This window comes from Palaemon carinicauda, chromosome 1, assembly GCF_036898095.1.
Source record: "Palaemon carinicauda isolate YSFRI2023 chromosome 1, ASM3689809v2, whole genome shotgun sequence".
Taxonomy (NCBI): domain Eukaryota; kingdom Metazoa; phylum Arthropoda; class Malacostraca; order Decapoda; family Palaemonidae; genus Palaemon; species Palaemon carinicauda.
This window is the reverse complement of record NC_090725.1, coordinates 329,309,271-329,321,770: the sequence shown is the minus strand read 5'-3', so window position 1 is coordinate 329,321,770 and position 12,500 is coordinate 329,309,271.

The following is a 12,500-nucleotide window of genomic DNA, read 5'->3' as shown; positions in this document are numbered from 1 at the left end:
TAGTGTTACCGTGTGAGGGATCCACCAATAGGAACACGCCTTTCCAGAGAACTATTGGGATAAGATTGTTTGCTCATTTAATTACTCAAAACAGTCAAAGACTTGTTTCTGGAGTTTTATTGCTAAGCAAAACTGAACATTTATTTTTATTCCTTTTTAACAACAATGGGTTATAAATTGGCGTTGAAGAGCCAAGGCATCTTGATAATTATTTTATATGTATGTATATATAAATTCATTAGTCCATATTTAAGAAAAGTTCATACGAAATGAGTTTATTTTACGGGTAACTATTTGAGGCTGAATACAAATTTTCTTTAAATATCTGCATCTTCTTATATGTTTTTTCTTAAGACAAAATAAATAATATAAAGGCAAAAATATGTAGAAAAATAATGATACTGAAATTGTCTTCAAAACGTTTTCCCCAACTAAATCTAGACCACTTTCCAAATGTGAGTTGTATATTTTACCTAATTAGTAAGTTTTGCAGCTTGAGTGTGTTCAAAAGCATTGCCATAACATACAGAACCTAGCTCTTCATGAAGGGGGCATGGCTATCCATTCCAATAATACCAAGGGTTGCTGTGGCCTGATTGGTAACGTCTCTGCCTGGTGTTTGCCAGTCGGGGGTTCGAGTCCCGCTCAGACTCGTTAGTGCCATTAGTGTCTGCAACCTTACCATCCTTGTGAGCTAACGTTGTGGGGTTTGGGGGAGCCTATAGGTCTATCTGCTGAGTCATCAGCAGCCACTGCCTGGCCCCTCCCTGGTCCTGGCTTGGGTGGAGAGGAGGCTTGGGCGCTGATCATATAATATATGGTCAGTCTGTAGGGCATCGTCCTGATAGCGAAGACAATGTCACAGTCCCTTGCCTTTGCCATTCATGAGCGACCTTTAAATCTAGAACACTTTCCTAATGTGTGTTGTTTATTTTACCTAATTAGTAAGTTTTGCAGCTTGAGTATGTTCAAAAGCATTGCCATAACATACAGAACCTAGCTCTTCTTGAAGAGACCCTGGGTATCCATTCCAATAATACCAAGTGTCATAGTTCCAAATTCTTATTAAAGAAATTGAATATTCATAATAATCAAAATACAGTTGATGCACTAGAAGTGACATTTAATGACTTAGAGCTGATATATCATTCAATAAAGCTTTACTAATATACAATGTAAAATATTTCATTCAAAATATGACCATCTTGAAATGATCAACTTTAAAAGAAATATTTAAATTGACATTAGCAGTCGTTTATTAAACACGATGTGTACTCACGAAAGTAACATTTTATCTATCTTTTAATAACAAATTATTCAGTGGTTAGACTTCAAAATCAGTTCATGATATTTACATATCTATTCTAAAATTTATTATACAGACCTCATATATTTTAAGTGCAAAATTAAGAATACAATATTATATATACAAAGTTACATATTAAAGTAATTTTTTAAAAACTATGTTCTACATCTATCCCCATAAGATTTCATCAGCATATATGTAATAAAATTTCACCCTTTAGCAGTTTTTCAAGACATAAATATCCTGTTACTTGAGTTCTTTTTTTTTCAGATGATTCTTCCTTTCTTCAAAGATGTTAACTAGAATTTCTTTTGTATAAGATGTTACCAATGACTATAATAAACATCTTTGCAGATGTAATTTAGCTTACTGGTGGGCTAATTCTCATCACCCCCCAAATTATGGTTTTATTTACCAATGTAATTTAGGCTTAATATCTAAAAAAAACTATAAATTATCATATACTTATCATATCTCTACTATTAATTATTATTATCCTTTATATCTTCTACCTTATCTATTTCACCTCATGCAGGCATTATATTAAGCCATTTAGTATGCAAAGAAAAAGTCTATGAAAAAGTAACGAGTTAAATGAGTGGAAACTTTTCCAAACTTTTCATGACTATCTAAGTCTATCTCTACCTTTTCAGGCTAAACTCAGTATCGTTGGACCAACCGCGAACACTATTGCTCCAATAAACCCAAATAGTTTGAGGAATATCTTGCCAATGGAAACGTTCGCAAATGGACTATCCCGATGTTTCCTAAACATGCAACGTTTGCTTTGCAACATTATTTCTTGGATGTTTAAGCTTCCCGGAGTTGGGAAATGGTAAAAGTGTGTTGCAATTTCATCTGTTGACTAGGAATATTTATTTTCAATCTTACAGAGTCTTTGGTTGCCAATCATAAAACCTTCCTCGGATGAAAATAAAAACTTAGAAATGTTACTGAAAAAATTTATGGAGAAGAATTCTATTATTTTTGACAAAAGGAAGAATTTTCTTCGTTTGGTTGTTGTTATATCAAAATTACTTTTCAATTGGTAATTATTACCTATTCGCCTTCATCACAGCTACATTGGTTTAAAGATGAAATTACACTTTAGTATAAAAGTAATGGTGGTTTGAATTTTAAGATACTAAAGTATCACGATATTTTATAATTAATTAACAAGCACTGAGAAGTGAAAAATCCTAAGATAATCTTGAGATGTGTGTGTGTATATATATATATATATATATATATGTATATATATATATATATATATATGTGTGTGTGTGTGTGTGTGTGTGTGTGTATGTATATATAAGAATATACTAAACATTTTTGGAGGTGTAATTCTCATCCCCTAAAAAAATTATGGTGTTATAGAGCAATGCAATTTACGCTTCATATGTAAAAAACAACTATAAATTGTAATATAAATCTTATATCTCTGTTATTAACTATTATTGGTCTTTATATCTTCTAACTTATCTACTTTACCTGATGCAGACATTATATTAAGCCATTTAGTATGCAAAGAAAAAGTCTATGAAAAAATAACGAGTAAAATTAGTGGAAACTTTTCCAAACTTATTATGGGTATCCAAGTCTATCGCTACCTTTTCAGGCTAAACTCAGTATCGTTGGACCAACCGCGAACACTATTGCTCCAATAAACCCAAATAGTTTGAGGAATTCACAAATGGACTATCCAGATGTTTCCTAAACATGCAACGTTTGCTTTGCAACATTATTTCTTGGATGTTTAAGCTTCCCGGAGTTGGGAAATGGTGAAAGGTGTGTTGCAATTTCATCTGTTGACTGGGAATGTTTATTTTCAATCTTGCAGAGTCTTTGGTTGGCAATCATAAAACCTTCCTCGGATGAAAATAAAAACTTAGAAATGTTACTTACTGAAAAAAATGTATGGAGAAGAATTTTATTATTTTTGACAAAAGGAAGAATTTTCTTCGTTTTGTTGTTGTTATATCAAAATTACTTTTTAATTGGTAATTATTACCTTTTTGCCTTCATCACAGCTACATTGGTTTAAAAATTAAATTACACTTTAGTATAAAAGTAGGGTTGGTTTGAATTTTAAGATACTTAAGTATCACGATATTTTATAATTAATTAACAAGTACTGAGAAGTGAAAAATTCTAAGATAATCTTGAGATGTGAGTTTGTGTATATATATATATATATATATATATTTATATATATATATATATATATATATATATATTTATATATATATATATATATATATATGTGTGTGTGTGTGTGTGTGTGTGTATATATATATAAGAATATACTAAACATTTTTGGAGGTGTAATTTAGCTTAATGGTGGGCTAATTCTCATCCCCTAAAAAATTATGGTTTTATAGAGCAATGCAATTTACGCTTCATATGTAAAAACAACTATAAATTGTAATATAAATCTTATATCTCTGTTATTAACTATTATTGGTCTTTATATCTTCTAACTTATCTATCTTACCTGATGCAGGCATTATATTAAGCCATTTAGTATGCAAAGAAAAAGTCTATGAAAAAATAACGAGTAAAATGAGTGGAAACTTTTCCAAACTTATTATGGGTATCCAAGTCTATCGCTACCTTTTCAGGCTAAACTCAGTATCGTTGGACCAATCGCGAACACTATTGCTCCAATAAACCCGAATAGTTTGAGGAATATCTTGCCAATGGAAACGTTCACAAATGGACTATCCAGATGTTTCCTAGACATGCAACGTTTGCTTTGCAACATTATTTCTTGGATGTTTAAGCTTCCCGGAGTTGGGAAATGGTGAAAAGTGTGTTGCAATTTCATCTGTTGACTGGGAATGTTTATTTTCAATCTTGCAGAGTCTTTGGTTTCCAATCATAAAACCTTCCTCGGATGAAAAATAAAAGCTTAGAAATGTTACTTACTGAAAAAAATGTATGGAGAAGAATTTTATTATTTTTGACAAAAGGAAGAATTTTCTTCGTTTTGTTGTTGTTATATCAAAATTACTTTTCAATTGGTGATTATTACCTATTCGCCTTCATCACAGCGACATTGGTTTGAAGATGAAATTACACTTTAGTATAAAAGTAGTGTTGGTTTTTCATTTTAAGATACTAAAGTATCACGATATTTTATCATTAAATAACAAGCACTGAGAAGTGAAAAATTCTAAGATAAGCTTGAGGTATATATATATATATATATATGTGTGTGTGTGTGTGTGTGTATATATATACACATACATATATATATATATATATATATATTTATATATATATATTATATATATATATTATATATAATATATATATATATATGAGTATATATATGTATGTATGTATATGAGTATATATATATATATATATATACTAAACATCTTTGGAGATGTAATTTTGCTTAATGGTGGGATAATTCTCATCCCCTAAAAAATTATGGTTTTATACAGCAATGTAATTTTACGCTTTCATATCTAAAAACAACTAAAAATTATAATTTAAATCTTATATATCTGTTATTAACTATTATTATCCTTTATATCTTCTACCTTATCTATCTTACCTGATGCAGGCATTATATTAAGCCATTTAGTATGCAAAGTAAAAGTCTATGAAAAAATAACGAGTAAAATAAGTGGAAACTTTTCCAAACTTTTCATGACTATCTAAGTCTATATCTACCTTTTCAGGCTAAACTCAGTATCGTTGAACCAGTCGTGAACACTATTGCTCCAATAAACCCAAATAGTTTGAGGAATATCTTGCCAATGGAAACGTTCACAAATGGACTATCCAGACGTTTCCTAAACATGCAACGTTTGCTCTGCAATATTATTTCTTGGATGTTTCAGCTTCTCGGAGTTGGGAAATGGTGAAAGTGTGTTGCAATTTCGTCTGTTGACTGGAAATGTTTATTTTCAGTCTTGCAGAGTCTTTGGTTGTCCATCATAAAACCTTCTTAAGATGAACATAAAAAGTCTTAGCAAAGTTATTTATTAGAATAAAAAGGTATGGAGAAAGAACTTGACTGTTTTTGTTTCCTGGTATGTTAATCAAATAAGTACATATCTTTTATCCATGCATTTATACTAATTAGTTTAGAAAAACACGCTTATTATTTCCCAAAATCAAAGAGAGAGAGAGAGAGAGAGAGGAGAGAGAGAGAGAGAGAGAGAGAGAGGCTAATTACTAAATTTACTGAAACTTTATTTGGAATTAACGATAAATTTAAGGAGAGAGAGAGAGAGAGAGAGAGAGAGAGAGAGAGAGGAGAGAGAGAGAGGCTAGTTACTAAATTTACTGAAACTTTATTTGGAATTAACGATAAATTTAAGATTAACATTCCAACATGTGAACTGGTCAGTGTTGAATACATGATGCTGGTGAAAAATACTAAAAGAAAAAATATGATTCTGAAAATATGGAAGTCTCTAGATGTTTTGGAGTTCATGTGTGAAATAATTCAATGAATTAATCTTAGTGTGAATGAATAACTAAATTTGGATTCTGGATATTTTCCATTAGTTGAGTTAGGGAAATATTGAGAATTTTTTTTTCTAGAATTTATTATCATAAACACATGAATGAAAATTACATGATAATTTCTTTACTTAGTATTCCAAAAATAACCACAACTGAATTTTGATACAAGAGTAAAATATGTGGAATTACTGATATTTTCCAAAGAAGATTATTAGGAAAAATTTAAATATCTTTGCTCCTTACCAAATATATTTTGACAGTTTCAGTACTAGTAGGAAACTATTGTTTATCTACCGACTCCCATTGTACATAGAAATTTATTATTCTCACGGAAGAATGGTAGATACAAAGTAAAATATCATCTAGGAAAAGAATTTTCTCTAATATAAACTAATCAATGTTAATATCTTTCCAATATATTCAAAATCAAAAGCACCGATGAAAAGAACAAATAAACTTTAATTTATCCAGAGAAATAAGAAAAGAAGCCTTAATCATTATAAGATTTTAGAAGATATGAATATTTCTGGGAAAGTAATTTTCACCTCATATAAACTAATCAATGATAAATATCTTTCTAATATATTCAATATCAAAAGCACCGACGTACAGTGGCCATAATCGTTAATGAATCCAGAGGGAAAAGAAACAAAACCAAAATCATTATAAGACTTCACAAGATGTGATTATTTTCTGAGAAAAGCATTTTTAACCTAATATATAATCAAGAATGATAAATTTCTTTCCAATATATTCAAAATCAAAAGCACCGATGAAAATGACAATTAATCTTTAAGCCTTTTACCCCCAAGCTATTTGGAACTTTTCCAACCCTTAACCCCAGGCGTTTTTTTTTTTTCTTTTTCAAGCACATTTTGCAATATATATTTTTCAAATTGCTCTATCAGCCATAATTTTCGTCATAGAGAGGTCAGGTTGGTCTCATTCTTTTGGAAAATGCCTGAGGTTTCTCATAAAATTATAAAAAAATATGCCAAAAAATTGTGTGGATAGCAGTTTTTTGCAATGGACGTACCAGTACGTCCATAGGGGTAAAGGGATGAGTTTTTTTTAAAGGTATCAGTATATCCATTGGGGGTACAAGGGTTAATGTATTCAGAGATATTAAAAACGGAAGCCTAAATCATTATTGAATTCTACAAGATGTGAAGCATTGAAGTAAGTGGGGAAGAAGGAGAGTTATTAAAGATGTGGAATCTCATGACCAAACACATCATTAGGAAACGCAAACAAAGAGCAATCTCCTCCTGAGTAATAGAGAGAGAGAGAGAGAGAGAGAGAGAGAGAGAGAGAGAGAGAGATTGAAAGGGATCCTATCCAACAAGAGTAGTAATGATATAAGAATCTAATTAGCAAGTGTATTGGAATAAATTTAGGTAAGTGGCTTTAATCATTTCTTTTTGCCCTTTTCGTGTGCTATATTATGGATGGCTGGAGTGGTTTTATTTCACGAAAGTATTTAGGTGAATAAAGTGATTCTGCTATAGTAAGAAAGCTGTTGAAGATATTCTGCTACTACTACTACTACTACTACTACTACTACTACTAATAATAATTAATAATAATAATAATAATAATAATAATAATAATTATTATTATTATTATTATTATTATATAAACCTAATTGTTAAATATCTAGGTTAAAGTAATATAATTATAAACCGGATTCTAGATGAATGTTTATGAAAGAAGGAACATCTATGTAATAAAACTTAATTTACGAAAAAAATTCACGTTGCAAAATCAATTAATTAATTTAAGGGTATTAAACGTTCTTAGTTATTGTCAACAACACACATTGCATCTTAACAACAACTATTAAAGGTTGATATGTTTAGTGTTTTACCTAAGAAAAGAAAGTAGATTGAACTAGTGATATAGAGCTAAGTTACAATTGATATTTCTTTCATAGTCATGTTCATAAATAAATTTTTGCATACGGGATAAATTATACAAGGGCTTTTAATTGTGATATCTTAGCTTCTATTTATCAAAACTACCTTATAAAATTCTCTGTCTTCTGACTATTTTATATATATTGAATTTCATATGCCATAACTTAAACTTAACATATTTTTTATGCATTTCTTTATGAAAATATGTCGTTTCCTCAATGTATGACGTAGTGGTTCATTGCTTTTTTCAGTTGCCATAGATGGCATCAGCGAGGTCTTTTCTTTTAATACTTTTATGGAAAATTCCGCTTTTGCCAAAGGTTTGGGGAGTTACCTTGTGAGAATCCATCCAATGGGAACACACATTCTTGGCCAAACGATGGAGATAGGACTGTTTGGTCCTTTAATCACCTAAAAAAGACAAATTTAACTACCTGTGTTCCTTTACTGGATAACATTCATTTTCCCTTTCTTAAATATAAACGATAATATGTATTATTGTTTTTGCATATTGAAGTTGAAAAAGCATTAGATTTCCTTAAATAAATAAATGAAAATATGAGTTCCTCATCCTATTAAAAGATAATGATGACTATATAATTTTATAAACATTTACACATTTCTAATGACGTTTTCCTTCAGATAAAGCAATAATCACAGCCAAAAAAAGGTAGTATATTAAAAATCGAGATAAAATTTTGCCATACAAGTCTGAAACACTTTCAAACTATATCTGTTCTATTGCCTTGATTTGTAGTTTCCAATCGTGCTCACATGCTTTAGCATAAATCAAAATATACGTCGACATATATGATGCATGTATGTATTTGTGTGCATGTGTGCATATATGCCATATATTAAGGCTATAACTAATATTATACTCAACTATATCACTATCTCTCTAAACATGCAGACCATTATAAATAAATAGACTTGTATAAGATAATTTCATTATTTAGGGCTGGAGAGTTCAATAAGAAGATTTAAAATCAGTTATGAGCTGTAGGTTTAAAAAAAATGTACAAGAAATTCATAGAGAAATATTGGGTTATTTTAGCGGTTAATATCTGTTCGTATATTAAAAAAATCTAGTTTGGTTATTGAAGAAATTAGCACATACAAATAGCAATAAGAATAATATAAAACTATCATCATCATCATCTGCTCATACGTCTATTGACGCAAAGGTCCTCGGATAGATTTCACCACTTGTCTGTATCTTAAGCTTTTAAATCGATAATGCTCCATTCATCATCTACTTCACGCTACACGGTCCTCAGCCATGTAGGCCAAGGTCTTCCAACTCTTCTAATACCTTGTGGAACCCAGATCAAAGTACCCTCCCCACGCCCATGGCACCCTCCCCACGCCCCTGGTGCCATTCCCACGCCCCTGGTGCCCTCCCCACGCTCGTGGCACCCTCCCCACGCCCCTGGTGCCCTATATTAAATTTCCAAGAGAAGGTGTCCTAGCAAGACTGAATATGATAAGAGATAAATCAACTGACAGTGATAGATAAGATAGGAAATACAAAACCCTCTATGTCGTTGATATGTAACCAAACATTGTAGTATTTATTCGACCTTCAAGAACGCTCGAAGTGGCAACAGGTTATAAAATTCGAAAGATAAGACCGAAAGTAAAAGGCAGCACTTGAAAGAGGTGTCCATTCGAAATTCTGAATGCCAATCCTTGTCTGATATACTGGAGAACGAATGATTTTTTGAGAAGGTGTAATGGAAATGAATTCGTTTTAGGCTGGAATACAGTACGTCTTTATTTTCAGCGTATATATATATATATATATATATATATACTGTGTATATCTACATTCCAATTCACAATGTAATGGAATGTATAAAATAATATCATGTAATAACAATACCAAAGGAATATAATTGATCAACGAGGTATTTTAATAAAGAAACAAGTAATTCTCTCTCAAATTAAAAAAGAATGTTGAACTAGACACAATAAGTGATTACTTCTGCGATACGGAATGTTGCAATGTTTGCAGTGTTTTGAGTTTTTCCACGAAGCCCATGCAATAAATCCAACGAATGTTATAGTTCACCTTTTTTCAAACCTACAAAAATACCAGTCAGAATTCTAGGAAAATCCTTTAAAAGTCGATTAATTTAGAAGATCAATGACAGGTGTTTTTCAGTTTCCCCTCAGGTAGATAGATTGATAGATAGATTGATACGTACAGAAGTAATAGAACTCACATACTTAAGGTAATCATATATATATATATATATATATATATGTGTGTGTGTGTGTGTGTGTGTGTGCGGTTATCATGAGTCGAAAACCTTTCATTGCACTCAATCTGCAACCTGTAGTGTCCTTGTTTATTGTGAGCAGTAACCCTCTAGATTAGGGAGATACAGGATATCTATATAAAGGGTGATTTAAATTAAATCCTTCTTACTTGTATAGAGGTTTGATTTGTGCAAAATAACCTACCTCTACAACAGAAAAAAAAAAACGCTTAAGAGGAATCAATATTACTGGGCTGGGTGAAGAAGGTTTGGCCACTTTGGGCAACTAATGTTACTTTCCTAAACATGTTTATTGAATTTTACTAAGAGCCCAGTCTCCTGAAGCCAATGGTCTACATGGATGGTCTTTATAACATACAGAGTATGCACCGTCTGAGACTATTCATAAGTGAAACAGATAGAAAAATGGTGCGTTTTTTTCAGATTCTTCACAAGAGTGACTACAGGCTTAATTTTGACCTGTAGGGTATACTTCACCTCTGTGAGATTATAGTTTGCTCTTTCTTCTTTAGATATGACCTAAAGCACAGCCTGTCACACTTATTTTTATTATATTGGCATATTGTAACATGTAATCATTTATATTTTTCCCTGCTGTAGCACTTGACCTTATAGTATCTTTCTTTTCCACCTAGGGCTGTAGCTTAGCTTTTACTACTACTACTACTACTACTACTACTACTACTACTACTACTACTACTACTAATAATAATAATAATAATAATAATAATAATAATAATAATAATAATAATTATGACTACCCTAAGAGGAGACAATGTACATAATTCTATATTATAAAGCCAATAGAAATGTCAAAATGGGAATTATAATTGTAATGGCTATCATAGAAACCACGGAGAAATCCATAACAAGTAATTACATATCCAGCTACATGAACAAAACCAGGAATACATTGTTGCTATTTTTTTTTCTTTTATAACCTACTAGAAGTAATTATATAATCATAGAATACGTTAAAGGGAGAGCAAGCTAATATTATTGTCCTTAATTTCTTACAAACCAATAACAATTCCACTATGCGTAATGATTCATCACTGTGTTATAGTAATATTCTCCTTTCTTTGTCATAAAGAAAAAGGAACTAGAAGATATTATACAGTATATTAGAAGGATATATGAACATGGAAAGAAATGATTATTACCTCCACCTACGTAGTTGGAAGGAGGCTATGTTCTCGCCACTGGTTGTGTGTGTGTTTTTGTTTGGTCTTGTTTATGAACAGCTTTCTGTCCTCAATTTTAATCATAGAATAACTAAACTGGTAAGGATTAACTGTTATATAAAAAGCTGAAAATGTTTAAATTTTGGAAGTTCAAGGTCAAAGATTAAGGTCTCTGTCTCGCAAAAATTACATTATTAGTAAATGAAGTTTTACATGAGCGGATTTATGCTACTCGGATTACAAATCAGTGAAGATCAATGAAGCTCTTTACACGCTGCCCGCTCGGAAGAATTCCCGAGCGGTATGATTTACTAGCAGCGATGCTCCTGTGTAGCCGCTAATAGAAACTACTAGGCCGCTCAGGGAAAAATTGGCTAGTGTGAAGCGAACCATAGCTGGGAGATCCTCAACTAATTTTTTAATTAGAAAAAAAAAGGTAGCGAATTACTATTACATTAACTACCATCAACAATCTTAAATATCAATTCACATCAATTGTGTTCAACCCTAAATATAAGCCTAAAATTAATACAATTGCTTAAAGTTTTCCCTTCTGTTCAATATTTTTATAAGCTATCACGTATTTAACCTTATCAGTTGACTTAAAGGTAAAAACATTTTAAATTCATGAAAACTAGAAGTAGGAAAACATGACATTAAAGGATCTAAAATGAAAATGATACAGTGTACAAAGATATAAAAATACATAGAAAATAAATATTTTACCACTAAAGAGAGTTATAACGATCTTTAAAACGTATTTCAGCAAACCATAAAACATTTAATTTAAGCTCTTTGAAGTGGTCCAATTGGATTAGAAGTAATTTCTGAATTTTTTAATCTTATTACAGAGGCCTTTGAAGTAGACTCCCACAGAATTTCTTTGTTTTCATAAAATTGATTTGTTCATTCATGTTAGGAACCAAAGGAACTGCTAGATATATGCTATCATACATGGAGAGAATTTATAAATTCTACACATACAAACACACACAAACGATAACCGTATACATTCATATATATATATATATATATATACATATATATATATATATATATGTATATATATACATACATACATATATATATATATATATATATGTGTGTGTATATAGGTATATATATATATAATGAATATGTATATGTATATATATATATATGTATATATACATATATATACACTATATGTACAGTATATATATATATATATATATATATATATATATATACATATATATATATATATATATATACATATATATAAATATATACATATATATATGTACATATTTATATATATATATATATATATATGTATATATAT